This window comes from Amblyomma mixtum, chromosome 3, assembly GCF_055824585.1.
Source record: "Amblyomma mixtum isolate Tamu chromosome 3, ASM5582458v1, whole genome shotgun sequence".
In the NCBI taxonomy this organism is placed as follows: Eukaryota; Metazoa; Arthropoda; class Arachnida; order Ixodida; family Ixodidae; genus Amblyomma; species Amblyomma mixtum.
This window is the reverse complement of record NC_143014.1, coordinates 349,809,940-349,820,438: the sequence shown is the minus strand read 5'-3', so window position 1 is coordinate 349,820,438 and position 10,499 is coordinate 349,809,940. Positions and strand designations below refer to the sequence as shown.

General features: G+C 47.9%; 2 pseudogenes; both read left to right on the top strand.

Moving 5' to 3' along the window:
• Positions 1-389: 389 nt before the first annotated feature.
• Positions 390-9,479, top strand: LOC149356324 (uncharacterized; annotated as a pseudogene).
• A 53-nt stretch (positions 9,480-9,532) lies between these two features.
• Positions 9,533-10,357, top strand: LOC149356323 (uncharacterized; annotated as a pseudogene).
• The last annotated feature ends 142 nt before the right edge of the window (positions 10,358-10,499 follow it).

Genomic DNA, 10,499 nt, shown 5'->3' with positions numbered 1-10,499 from the left:
CACGAGTTCCTTCGTGCCAAGAGCGCTGCGAAATACAACGTTGCAGGTTGAGGAATAACGAGACAAAATAATGAAAAGATGCATTGCACGCGCTATCGCACAAGGCACCCTGGGCGGATTTAAGGAAAAGAGCTGCAGTCAAAGGTAAAAAATCGCTCAATGATTACGATAAACGGTACTGCGAAATTTGAGCGCATTTGTCGATGTATTTGAATGATACTCGATAGCATAAGGAAAATGCGATGCCAAACGGCGGCGGCGGCGTTTGGCCACGGAAAATGTTTATTAACAAACAATGAAGAAGGGGAAAACCCCACCCTCTCTCCTCCCCTGTCACATGGGACGAGGCAACCCTAAGGGGGCTGCCCTTACAGGACAAAGGAGAGCCCATGGAGGGCCATCTGCTTCCGGGCGTCGGTAATTATCAGGCGCTGATCAGCAGCAACGTAGTTGGCCAGGAGAGCCTCCCTGTATCATTCCGCTGTGGTTGGGTATGAAAGCTGTGGGATGGTAAGACACGTTAGGACGACGTGAAGAAAGTCTCCCGGTTTCCCGCAGAAGTTACAGGAGGAGAGGAACTGATCGGGGCAGCGGGAATGAGGGAGAATAGGGTAGGGAGCAGTACGGGCGCGGAGTCGGCATCAGTGGGAGGCCTGGGGTAGGCTTACGGAGGGAGCCGGCGGTGCGTAAACGCGCCGGGTATCTTGGTAATGGGTAAGGATATCTCTGAAGGTAAGCAGACGCTCATGGGATGGCGGAGGGGGTCCAACTCCGGCCCGTAAAGTGAGACCTCGGGCGAGGGAGTGGACCTCCTCGTTATCCAAGAGACCTGCGTGTGCGTACCTCAACCAGCGCTCTGGCCTTAACTCGACCCTCCTCCTCTTTACTCTTCGCGCTCTCTTCGCTACCGCCGTAATTTCATCCGCTGATGTGCTTCTAGTTCGCGCTGCCGCTTGCGCTGACGCAGCTCAACTCAGGAAGAAGTAGCGCTCTAAATGATTCCCAGATATCCTACGCGCTAGCCTTGACCATGTCACCGGACCTTGTATTCCCCAGAGCCCCGAGCCCAGCCCCTGCCGTTACGACATGATGAACAACAGTTCAGCCTGCAGAAAACCCCTCGTAAAGCGCGAACCCAAAGACAGAGGAACGAGTCCTACGTGCAGACCGTGGACGCTTGCTGAGCAGTAGCAGGGAGCAGCTGCCAAAGGTCAGGGTGTCAAATGCACCACTAGAGAAGCGAAAGCGTGCTTGCCGCTTTAGTCTTGCGGGAATTTGGGCCACAGGCTGCCGCCACTGCCAGCCATTGCGTCCTGCCGCCGACTTACGTGCCAGTTCCAGCCATCTGCCACCAGTGGGCCTGGACCGAGCCGTCGAGCGAGGATCGGTTCACCGCGAGCGCCGCGACGTTCGTTGCGAGCACTGGCTCGTGCACGAGGCGAAATCACGGGAGCGCGGTATTTGACGAAGACAAAGAACAAAGCACACGGTGACAACTACACAAAATACGCCCTTTTTTAAGTTGGTCAAGTGCACAACCCTACAAGCAAGCCGTTCATATACCACGGCAGCTTGATGTCTGGCTCCAGTGAAAGTGCTTTCCTTCGCGTCTTTTGTTCTGGTGTTTTGCTAGTATGCATATGGTTGGTTGGTTGGCTTAAAATGAAGATACCACATACCAACTACGGGGGGTGTCCACGACACAGGCGCTGAATTGCTGGAAACAGGAGCGTTAAACGGGGAAATATGAGCAGTAATTGGATATAGGTTGACACACTAAGCGACGCAACGACAGGGGACCTGTTAACTAGGAGATCGAAGACGGGACAATAGTCTTATGTGCAAATTTGAATATAACGCATGTAATGTTTGAAGTTCGCAATAACTTAGAGCGGAGAGGAGAAAGAAAAAAAAACCTCTAGAATAGGAGTCTCAGTGTTTCCAGAAGGAGGTTTCACATAGCAGAGCCCACACTCTCGTTGCTTCTTCCAAGCAAAGAAGCGCCAATGGGAAGAACAAAAGCAGTGGACACAGGCAGACCGAACATGTGGAACGTAATTTCTAGTAGACGCCTCCTCAAAGAAGAGAGGCGGCGGCAGAACAGCAGGTAGTGATCCATTGTCTCAGGTTCGGCAGTAAATGGGCAGAGTGGGGAAGCCGCCAGACGAGATCTGTGAATGTAGAAATTTAGCAGAAGAACCCAGCAACACAAAAGCGTGAGAGACCTCCAGTCTCTGCGAGCGCCAGCCTTTGCTACTCCAATAAATCAGCAGATGCTGATATCCGGGAGATGATGTAAGAGCCGAGGCAGCAAATTCCTGAAATATTGTGTAGCTGCGGAAACCTGTGCGCAGCTGTGTATGCAGAATTTGGCAGGGCAGCACCAATTGGGCCGCAGGGAGAGGCCCTTGCTAAGGAATTTGCAACCTCATTAAATGAAATCCCTTGTGCCCCGGTACCCAAAGCAACTGTACCTTATTTAGACAGAGCGCGATCAGGAGCTTTAAAAGACGCGTAATCCCCGAGACTCAAGAGTATAAATTGATGTACCAGATGCGGTAACGAAAAAGCTAAGGCGCATTGCAGGAAAGCCGGAGAGCATTTTAGGACTCCTAGTAGGCGAGAGTCACCGCACCATACGTTCTTTCGCTGCTGGACGGCACGCAGCCTCTCGCCCACTTTCCTAACGCAAGGACTGCCTGGCGGCTTGCACGGCTTCAGAAGCCGACGCCCTAAGCCACATCCTTTGCAACAGAGCGGCTGGTGCTTTCGTTAACTGGCGTACTATAGCGCCCTCAAGCTTCTCTTTGAGATTAACCTCTCTTTTTTCTTATGATATCCCGTAGACCAAAGGCAATGGAGCACTAGTCTATCGAGTACGTCAATTTTTGTCCTTCTTCCTGATAGCCCTATCCTCTGCGATATCGAATGACATTGAGTAATTTCATCTACAGTATTGTGAATGCCCATGTTTAGTAATACGCGTATTTCTAAACATTACTGCACAAGAGGTCACTTTAAGGATATGGCAATTTCAAACTTATATAAATGCAGTCAAATTCAGCGATATGTTTCCAAATTCGTACGAACCGCATTGTGCCCTCTGCGGTGAAGTGGCTCACTTATACCCTATGGTATGGGCATGCCACAAAAACCCAACTACACAAAGAATCAATGACCCAGCAACTGAGGACTGATAGGCAGCGCTGTCCAGCTCATTTCGAAGGCCAGCATTCGTTGGTGAACCGGGCAAGAATAGCGGCCAAAGCCAATGGGCTTCTGGAATGAAGGCCCACCGCACCATTTTAAGCTTTAACCGTTTTTCTCTCTCGCACTCTAGCGACTAGCTACGACACAAAAGCCGCTTACTCAGATCCTTGTTAATGCGTCACATAAAAACACCGCCGATATGCGAGACGAAAATAGGCTGATTGCTTGAAGGAGGTCGAGTGATCTTGTTACGTCATCACAACATGCCCTGATTGGTCGAAAGACATCACGTCACCTCCTGACGTCATGACATGTCCGGCGGGTTTTTGTTAGCAACCTGGTTTTTAGACAGCAGTCATGATGAATAACAATAAAATTCGATGTATATAATTTCGGCACCGGAACATAATGACGGATATGCGCTACTGCAGCTAGCAGTTCAAATATGACGGCTGATCGACCGACAATTCGAAAGAAACAAGGAGAAAACCTTATATATCATGCTATCGAATTCCACTTCCATACCAAAAATTATTATATTGCGATCGCAGGAGCTAAAGAGACTAATACAGTTTGAATACGCACAAAAAGCATGAGATAAGTGAAGCACAACACTAGCTTCATTCATTTCTAGGTAAGGAATTGTTGCTCAAGGGAAACATCAGGCACAACTCGGAACAGCCACAGGTTTGGGAGGCAGATGACTTTCTTGCATGGTATCTGTGATAGACACGTGACTGTGCTGCCATATCCAAGTAGTCTTTCCTGTGTGAAAGCTCGTCTCATTTGGCATTCCAGCTCTAATATATTACCCACAATCATCAACATTGTTCGCAAGTAGTGAGTTATGAAATTTGAAGAAAATAGCGCCAGAGCATGCAAACCACGAAAAGACAAGGACGAGACACAAAGCGCTATTTTTTTCAAATCAAGTATGCACCAACTCGCCCAAGAAGAAGTGTTAATGAGTTATGAAATTATAAATCTTTCTTCCGCTGTGCTGTACATGAATGTTGCACATACAGATGACTTACAAAATAGCGCCCAGCTCTCGCTAGCAGAAATAAAAACTCACCTGGTGTAGCAGCATGCCCGTTAAAAAAACTAAGGTGGTTGAAGCGTCCCGATAGTTTATGCACCTTCATCACCCTCCTAATACCTCTGTAAAACAATGGTTACAGTTTGGTTTATTGGGGTTTAACGTCCCGAAGCAACTCAGGCTATGATGGACGCCGCAGTGAAGGAGTCCGGAAATTTCGACCACCTGGGGTTCTTTAACGTGCAGTGACATCGCACAGCACACGGGCCTCTAGAATTTCGCCTTCATCGAAATTCAGCCGCCGCGACCGGGATCGAACCCGCTTCTTTGGGGTCAGCAGCCGAGCGGCGTTACGAATCATTAGGTAGCTTGTATAAGGGTAAAGTACCACCCGAACTTGGGGAGTCAGAAATCCTTCGCATCACCATCCCCTTTTCCGCTCTCGATGAGCCCCGTCGGCAAGACATTACGCCGGATTCAGGCGGAAGCGGATTAGAGACAGCATGACGCAGAACACACAGAAATACGAAGTAAAAAAAAATCAGTTTATTAACATTGCTACAGGCTAAACAATATTAAGGCGACTTCTGCACCAAGACTTCGACCAAGTCCCCGCTTCAGTGAAGCAGCGAGAAGCACAAAATGTCGGCTGCAATGGAAAAAGAATGACAAAAAAGGCGGATTAGAATTAAATAACAAGCACAGGTAACCGGACATGCAACTTTGCAGGATATACCGCAGTCTGAGCATACGTTTCCCTCAGCACAACTTCTCCACGACTGAAATAGATGAATCCACATGGAGCATGCTTTCACCGAGGGTATTCTTACGCTCTCAGGCTAAGGATAAAGCGCACTTCGCTGCAGCTGTCTTGCATGAAGCCGACATCACAAAGGAAAATAATAATAAAGCAGCGCATGAATACATAGCCAAGGCATTGACAGAAAATGTGTGCAAGCTTTAAGCACGCTATGCAACTATAGTGCACTTACCATGCAAATGCAGCTTATTCCAATGATTCTAAGCTCTCGTCGCTGCTTCCGAGGATTTCAGAAGTGCGTTATAGCTCGACAGACGTGTCTGGGAGATTCAGGGCTCGTATTTTCAAGTTGTAGTGACGGCAGTCGAGCGGTCAGGAAGACAGCAACATGACTTGCAAACGTAGCTCTTTATTTGGGCTGACTTGCGCCAGCGAAAGAACTGAACAGCACGACAGGGCCTAAGCAGCAAACGTGCTTGTCAGTTGTCGAACTACGAATGCCCGCCGCTCTCTGCATAGTTAAATTTAAAGCCGGCAAGGAAACTTCGAGGTAACCGGTCAAAATAAACTCCAGCAATCTGCAAAAATGTAGATTCACTTCGTCATGGCTGTGATCAATCGAGATTAGTCCGGTAGCGTCACGCGTCAAGAACAAAAATGATAACGCCCTATTCAGCGGCTTTAGCGCGAACGAACACTGCAATGATACGTGGCAGTATGATCCGATCGCGCTGCAAGCGCAAGAGCTGCCTTTCACGGCAAACTGCACAGGCAGAAGCGCTGGAAGAGCGCAGGCAGCTGGTCGGAGTCGTTCTCCAGGCTATCCAGAAAATTCCAAGATGTCTCGCTGCTTCAGTGCTGAAACTCATTAGCAAAAAGAGCGCCTTCCGCGTCACCAGTGCTTGACGGGAACTCCTCGGAATCATCGCGCTCGCCTTTGTCATGATGCCTGCAACCGTCAGAGAATTGTAGGCTCCGACGGCAGCGAGACACAGATTCTTCAACGGAGATTTTTTTTGGTCGCGACGGCGGACAGAGAATGGACCCGGACCCGGAGCTGATCACTGATGCGTCGCAAGATTAAGTGAAAGGAAGAGCCGAAGACACCCACGAACTGGACGGATTTGACTGCTCCTAGGAATCGTGCCGGCTTTTCGGCAGTGGCGTAGACGCCCGTGGTGTGTCCTGGAGCATCAGGTCTTCGACGCTGGTTACCCCATCGCTGCAATAACCGGGGTCCTCCATGCTGTCACCTGCGAATCAAAGAACCAGAATTGAGGCTTACTGAGACGCGCACCGCGGAAAATCTTTTACTGCTACTGTGAGTCAGCTATGAATATGTACCGATTATACTTACTGAATCACTGAACGAAAGCCTCTTAGCCGCCGCGGTGGCTCAGTGGCTATGGTGCTCGGCTGCTGGCCCGAAAGACGCGGGTTCGATCCCGGCCGCGGTGGCTGAATTTCTTTGGAGGAGAAATTCGAGGCCCGTGTACTGTGCGATGTCAGTGCACGTTAAAGAACCCCAGGTGGTCGAAATTTCCGGAGCCCTCCACTACGGCGTCTCTCATAGCCTTAGTCGCTTTGGGACGTTAAACCCCATAAACCAAACCAAACCAAAGCCTCTTAGTCAGGAGCGTAGTCCAACGAAGACGCACGATAAATTCTCTGTCGGTAGCCACTCCAAAGCGTTCGCAGACGACTGAGAACTTCTCTCCAAGGCGCAGCCTTTTATAGACCGTTTACAGATAGCAGTTTTCTTAGTTGACGCTCGCGGCGCCACCGCCGTCGCGACATAAGTGGCCAACAGGATCTCAGACGTCAGCAGCTGGTGCCTGCGGGCTGCTAACTTCGCCGCTGTATCCATCGTTTTGCGGCATCGCTTTGCGGCCAAAATGTGGAAAAGTAGAGGCAAGACATGTTCCGTGTTCGGTTGCAAGAACTGCGACGCAGATTTGAAGGCTCGGAACATATCTGTTTGCAAAACACACGGGCCTCAACTTCACGAAGATTGTCCGTGTACTAGGCCTTCCGGGATGCACAGATTTTCGCAAGGAGAGAAGAACAAGTTGATTCGACAGCATTAGATCGCTAACCTGCAGAGTAAAGACTTCTACCCCGGCTCATCGGCTAGGGTGAGTACACAGGATAAAAGTGAAGCTCCATTTGCTCGGGTCGTTTGTTGACGGTACCTGTAACGCCGGCAGCCGTCAGTGATCGCGCCCTCAAGCCGCTGTTGAAACAAATTTCTGTACATGGTCTGACGGGAGGGTTTGGTTTGCTAGTATCGTTTCAGTCACCTTGCATTCAATGTTAATCTGAGAGTAGGGTAGTACGACATAGAGCCTGCTGTTTTAATGGGAAATATAATGTCATCTAGGACCGAGCTAAACGGGCTGATGTGCATGTCCGCATTTAGTCGGTGCCTTTCGAGTCGGCTGTGCATTCGCGCTTGAAGCGTAAAACAGTTTCACTGTAAATACCTTATCTCTACCTTCTCGTTTTTAAATATGTACGCGAACATGCCTTGCTGGCCGCATTTCATTTTCGGCACAACGGGGAGATGCGAGTGTTTGCGTACGTGAGATAGCATCCGACCAGAAGCTTTCCAGGCATTGTGTTGGTGTTTTTATTTGTTAATTAATTTTGGCATCGCACAGCCGATGAATGCTTTTGAGCTATTCTTGAGTGGGTGCAAACGCCGGTTGAAAAATATTTCTTGTGCGCCCCGGTTTATAGAAAACAAAACTTCTCAAATATGCATTGAGAAAATATTATGGTGAAACAGTGAAAAAGAGCACAAAGCAGAAGTGCAGTGCCTGGACAGTTGCATGAAATCGACATATTACATGTTTAGTTAGAATGAACATATAACATATTTCCTTACATTTGTAGTGTTTGACGTAGTCCGCTTGCACTGGTTGTCAGAACTTAATGTGGCCTTCATACACATGTCTTGCAGGTATGCTCAGTTCATTTCATTGGTGGGCGTCCCACTAAAGACAATCCATACCCAACACTGCACCTTGGAACACCGGTGCGGCTTTTGAAGTTTGTTCTGAACTGCAGTTTATTTTTTTTTGTATTTTCATACTGTGCAATTCTTTACACTGTTCACCACAAGGGAACAGGGCACGACGGGGGCACCACGTCACAAGGGGCACGACGTCACAAGTTTGGAGCCAGAGGCGTGTTCAACAGCTCAATCTTTGTCATGCAAGGAAAGGGGCATGCAGCATTCATCAGGCGAGCAAGATGAAGAGAGTGCTGCAGCTTATGATCACCTGCCCATCAACATTGCAACAGAGGACCTGTCACATAGGTACAGTAAAGTGGTGTGAATTATCCTTTATGGGTTCTCATTTACGTGCTTTTATGCTAGTCTGTCTTGTGTGCAAACCATGCACGTTTGCTTCCACTAATTATATGCACAGTTTAATCCTGTGGTATGCTACGGATATTGCTCCTTTAGCTGAGAGTGTGCCGCACTTAGCAGTGCTTTCTTCATTCAAAGTTAATTTTGCATCCGTCATGTCGCAAATAAGGCGGTTTTTGTGCCATAGAGTGAATGAAGTAAACAAATATGCAGCGATCTCGTCAGCGGGGTAGCACGCCGTCTACCATTTTTGTGCAAATATAGTTTGCCACGATTAGTGACATCATTTTTTTAACAATTTAAAGCGTAATATGCACCTTAGAAATAGAAATTAGACCCGCAATCGTTCCTAAGTTGCATAATTTTATTGTTGCTATTTCCATAACAACTCCTCTACTAGTATTTTGCACTTGAAGATACATTTTTGGTAGTAGTGCTTCGTTTGAGTGTAGAAAAAAGAAAAGCGTGTGAAAGAGTTAAGGATTTCAACAGCGGAATTTGTTTACGAATAAAATTTCTGCTATCATTAGCAGTGTTTACCGGGCTACTGAGAATAACTCTGTATATTGTCGGCCAAGTGTTCGCTCATCATAATCTCTTTGTGATTAGAACACAGTACCTTATCGATAGAGGCCAATTTCAGTTTTTCCTCAGTGTCTTTTAAAGCTTTCAGTACTTCTACAAGTCGCTACAGGAGTACGATGCAGCCCAAATTTATACAGTCAGAACACTCAAGTTATTTCCCTGTAGTGTAACCCTTGCATAGCATGGTCATTTTATCCTGTGCGCCTGTTAGCTCATACCACCGTGCTAAATATTGTCTCACTTTCCTCCCCATCCTTCGTTGTGCAGGAGAGAAGGAACTCAGTATCTTGGTGATGGCTGCTTGGCCTGTGGCTGCAGATGCAAGATTGCCGCAACATATGAAAAAGCAACTCAAGTGGAGGAGCCAGCGGCTGTTCATGACTATGTGTATGCAACCACTCGCTAGGAGGCCCCAGTCACTGCAGACAGTGCTTGCCAGACTATCTTCAGTGCATACTCAACTCCTGCACCAAGTCTCTTCCTATTCTTTAGAGGTCTGTCAAAAGTAGCATTTGTCGAACTGGTTCACACTCTTTCCACTATTGAGAAGAGCCCTTTCCCTATGCACTTTGAGGACCAAATCCTACTTACACTGACGCAGCTGCGTCTTGGCCTCGTGCTTAAAGACGTCGCCTTACGTTTTGGTGCATCCACGGCAGCCACTAGCATGATTTTCTGCTTCATTGGAAAAGAAGTTGCAAAGTTTACCAGAGAGTACTTAGTGTTTTGGCTGCCAAGAACAATAATATGGAGCACAGTGCCCAATGTTTTTGAGGAGAATTAATCCCTAACATGCATTGTGGACTATTTCGAAATTTTCATTGACAGACCTGGGCAGCTGCACTGAAGAAATATAACTTAGTTCCTACAAATCGCACAATACGGCCAAAATTCTTCGTCATTGCACCAAGTGGGTTTATTAAGTTTATGTCAAAACCGTTAGTTGCCGTGCAAGCGATCGTTTCATCACTTTGGACAGTGGTTTTTTAGGCCACCTGACTTATAAGGCGATGAAGTCCTCGCTGACCGTACCATTAACATAGGTGACCTGCTGCCACTATGTGTCAAAGTTTCACTCACAAGCTTTTCCAAAGGCCGGCCGCAGATCTGTAGTTCAGAGGTAGTAGATTCGCGTCGCCTGGCAAGATTTCAGATTTATGTTGAGCGATCAATAAGGCGTCTCAAATGCTTCAGGATTTTGAAGCAATTCCCTGCTAGTATGTTCGCAAAGAAACCCCTAGCAAATGATGTACTTCGTGCCATCGCTGGGCTCTCCAACCTCCAACCAAATCTGATTAGAGATCATGGTGATGCATCAGAGCCTGGTGCTCAGGCACCGTCGCATCCAGGCAAGCATCTGGAAGTGGTAGACAACACACCTGAATGATGCATCGAGATTTATGTGGAGTAGCCACATCTTCTAGTCATCTCTTGCTTTTGTGCACCTCCCATGTTCTCTGTTCACTGAGTAACGTCACTAACGTTCTCTGCAAGAGAAAGGCTCCTCAAACCTGCATTCAGTTAAATCT